Below are 4516 nucleotides of genomic sequence, written 5' to 3' on the forward strand. Positions count from 1 at the left end.
GCATTGTTTCAAGAGTGTGATTATTGGATCTTACAATTTTTCTGTAATGAGCTTTGTTAAAATAGAAATTATACTTGAATATCCTCTATTTGGGTAATCAAAGGTACAAGTCTGAATGTACTTCTATTTTTGGAATGGCCATCACTGCCGTTGTGTCAGTACACATATTAATGGACAGCTTAATGTAGTTGGGAGCATCCAAGGCAACGAATAAGACCCAGCTTCAGAGAATGAGGTTACATGGTTTAGTAGGGCCAGGATATGCTGTTTTCTCCCTCCTGTTCACTTGTGTTATCACATGGCAGGTTGGCTTAAGTGGTTTCTCAACAAGTGATGGTGAATGTTCTGGAAGGGTATAGCTGGGGCTGGGAAGGGAGTTGGGTAACCATCTTGCTACCTGTCAGCATGAAAGCTCCTTGTAATTACCTGTCATGTCTCTGCATCATCTCTGAAACTAAATTCCATGAGGCCAAGATCCTTTTCTTGATTGTGAGTGATACAGATATATAGGTGTTTGATAATAATTTGAGTCAGTCACATCATTGGAACCTGTCTTGTAAAGCAGGAGTCCACAGGCTCCAAAGCCAGACCAGGGTTAGCTCTCATCATTAAGTGCACTTTTTAATTTTTAATTTTTAAATTTATTTTGAAAGAATGTGTGTGAGCCCACCTGTATGTGGGGGAGGGGCAGAGAGAGAGAACCCAAGCTGTCAGTGTAGATCCCCGTGCAGGGCTTGAACCCACAAACCACAAGATCATGACCTGAGCCCAAATCAAGAGTTGGACGCTGAACCAACTGAGCCACCCAGGTGCCCCATTTGTTAATTTTGAGTTTTAATGAGTGTTTTGAAGATACTGGTTAGTGTGTAGATGTCTGTTGGTTTAGGGTGATAACTGGAAGTTGTCATGGCATTGTGAAAAGCTTGTAGTTGTACTTGGTCATTGTTTGGGTTTTGAACTGGGTTTGATTTCATCTTTACAAAAAAGTGTTTATTTTAAAAAAATGCCATCTGCTTAAAATTTTTTGGCCATGTTATCTGTCATAGAGCCAGCTTTCTGTTCTATATAGTAGGGAATTTTTGACATCTAAAAATACTTTAAAAAGATAAATATTTTACTGCAGCAGCACACAGGTGCTTAGAAGTGTTGAATATGTTTAATTATAAATGGGACCGTTAACATGAAAATAAAAACAGAAAACAAGAGCAGTCTCAAGTGACAAGCAGATGAGACTCCCCACAATGTACACATTAAAATAATATATTGAATGAGGGAACCACAATTGATTATTTTTAGGAGAGGGATGATCCTAAAACATACTTGAATTTTTATTGCGGTCTTTTAAAGCTCTTCTTTAAAGATTCATGTTTTAAAAAATTAATAGGGGTGCTTGGGTGGCTCAGTTGAGCATCTGACTTTGGCTCAGGTCAGGATCTCATGGTTTGTGAGTTCGAGCCCCATATCTGGCTCTCTGCTGTCAGCGTGGAGTGCACTTCAGCTCCTTTGTCCCCCTCTCTCTGTACCTCCCCCACACATGCTCTCAAAAGTAGACATTTAAAAAATAATTAAATAAATTGACCGACATCTTCCTTTCATCTCGTTTTAGTCCCACAGATTTGTCTTCAGAATATGACTGTTTAGATGTCCTAACAAGCTTATTACAATGTCTCACATTACAAATCACAAAATTTCAATCCTTTCTATTGTTACTGTCATGTTAGATGAATTCCATTTAAACATCTCTCAGTTAAATTTTAGTACTTTTATGTGTTAATTTGGTTCACACCTTCCCAGTTGACACCCTACCCTGCATTATTAGCCCTTCTTCAAGATCGCAGTAAAATCAATCAAATTGACTTCACTGGCTTTGGTGTCCCCCATATTTGGTGCCTTTGTAGATATTTACAGATAGCTTCATGTTTCCCTGATTTGAAGTCAGAAAAAACTTAATTCTATTTGTTGTTGGATATTATCTCAAATGTATTGCGTGTTCATTTAGACTTTTAGACCTTCTCTGTGAAACAGCTTTCTCTTCCCCACCATTGTCTTAAACCCTTTTGGTGCAAAAGTTCATTTCCATCTTCTCGCATGACTTATTTTTATCCTAGTAGAGTGGGAAGGGCTAAATTCAAATAGCAGATCTGGTACTTGCTTGCTTTGTAACCTGAGAATTACAGACAAATATGTGGAGCTTAGGATAGGGTCTGGTTAGGTAGTAAGGACTTATAAATGGTAGCTTTTAATAATATTTTTCTTGTAGCCAATTGTGACCATAACAGTGCCAAAACCCAGCTAAAGTAGCCTTGAATTAACCACATCTTTTTTCTCCCCTACATTGTCTCAGTTCTGAGGTACTTTGTTCACACTTAAGTTTACTGACATGTTGCTTTGTACCTTCTCTCCAAAAGCAGGTTGTAATATCCATTTGTATCTCTTTCTTCCCCCCAGGTACCGAATATAATGCATTGAATATAATGCATTGCGTGCACAGTAGGCATTCAGTAAAGGATGGTGATTGGCAAGGAAAATAGCCGTGTAGTTTTCTGAAATTTACAAGAGGGGAAAAGACAGTTTTAAAAAACATCCTGAAAAAATATTGTCTGCAATATTGCAATAAATTACTTCAATGGCAAAAGAAACATTCTGAGAACACCGTGGTCTTCAAAAGTTGATACGGTATCAGAATTGTACCAGAATTGGTAAAGCTTTGCTTAAAATATCCCTCTATGTAAAAGTTCTTCCACCTTTTCTCACATTTATTTCCTTCTTTTTTAAGAGGTATGTGGGGGCGCCTGGGTGGCTCAGTCAGTTAAGGGTCCAACTGCAGTTCAGGTCATGATCTTGCAGTGAGTTCGAGCCCCACATCAGGTTCTGTACTGACAGCTCAGAATCTGCAACCTGCTTCAGATTCTATGTCTCCCTCTGTCTCTGCCCCTCCTCGGCTCACACTCTGTCTCTGCCTCTCTTTCTCAAAAATAAACATTTAAACACGTTAAAAAACGGAGGCATGTGAGAAGACCAAATCTCTTTAGTTAAGCACTTTTCTAACCACCAGGTGGAAGCATAGCTCCAGGAGCTCTCTGAAGGCCTCCATTAACGGAAGGTAGACCCTTAACAGAGTGGACAGAGCCCTCCCGGAACAGATTGCTGGGCTGGAGAGCAGAGACGTGAGTGAGTTGTGAGTGAGTTCTGCTCTCGGTTGTTAAAACACAAACTTCCCATCTTGGTCCTAAAGTCCTTCACTATTCATCCTTCAGAACTCCCGTGTCCTTGGTCAATGAGGGAAAACCATTTTTAAATTAACTTTGGCTTAACCAGGTGTTATTTCAACATAAACTCTGGAAATGTTTAATGAATACGTAAGAAGGTGTAACAACTGCCTTTGTAAACTGGTGTTTATAAAATTTGAGGTTCCACTGTTTAAATCATTTACTTTTCTTATAAAAAGAAAACTTCTAAATAAATAGAAAATTTTAGGTGTGCCTGGGTGGCTCAGTTTGTTAAGCATCTGACTTGGGCTCAGGTCATGATTGCACAGTTCATGAGTTCAAGCCCCATGTCAGGCTTTGTGCTGACAGCGTGGAGCCTGGAACCCACTTCCGGAGTTCTGTATCTTCCCTTCTCTCCCTGCCCCTCCCCCACTCACTCTTATAACCATTAAAAATTTTTTCTTTTAATAGAAAATTTCAAAAAAAAGGGGGGGGTGTGGCGCTCTTGGATGGCTCAGTCAGTTAAATGTCTGACTACAGCTCGGGTCATGATCTCATGGTTCGTGAGTTGGAGCCCCACGTCAGGGTCCAGGCCGTGGAGCCTGCCTCAGATTCTGTGTCTCCCTCGCTCGCTCTCTCTGCCCCTTCCCTGCATTCTCTCTCTCTCTCCCTCTCTCAGAAAATGAATAAAACATTAAAAAAATTTAGAAAAATAGAAAATTTCAAAAATGAAGTAGGAAGAAAAGCACATAATTCTGCCATCCAAAAAATGGACTGATCACTTTTTTCTTTTTCCCCTATGTCTAATATTTTAAAAATTAGCTCCTTTTAAAATTGTACCTTGCTTTTGGGGGTAGTGGGAAGTAATGGACCCTCTAAGGAGCTGCAAATTCTGAAATCTAGTGAAAACATTCCAGGGAACTGCTGCCAAAGGGTTCCTATTATAATGAATTCTCTTTAGAAAATAGAAAAACTGTTCCCAGTTTGTTTTCTAATTTGAGATACTTGTCACTTTTTTGAAATTGGTACCACTAAACTAGCCATTTCCTACTCACCTATGTCTCTAAACTATTGTTTACATGTTTCAGAGGGCAAACTTGGGTTCAGCCTCCCTGTCCTTGGCTAGAAATTTGACATCAGGGGTTACAGTGATTAGGGTTAGGGACTAATTTTCCAGTTCCTATAGGGGGCAAATCTTTGTTTATAACTACGCTCTGTGCTTCAAAAGTACTTTGAATTCAAAATTTATTACTCTGGACAAAAGACTTCCCCCTACATCAGCATTTCCCAAAATGTGTTTGGTAATC

This window comes from Lynx canadensis, chromosome B4 (assembly GCF_007474595.2).
Source record: "Lynx canadensis isolate LIC74 chromosome B4, mLynCan4.pri.v2, whole genome shotgun sequence".
NCBI lineage: Eukaryota > Metazoa > Chordata > Mammalia > Carnivora > Felidae > Lynx > Lynx canadensis.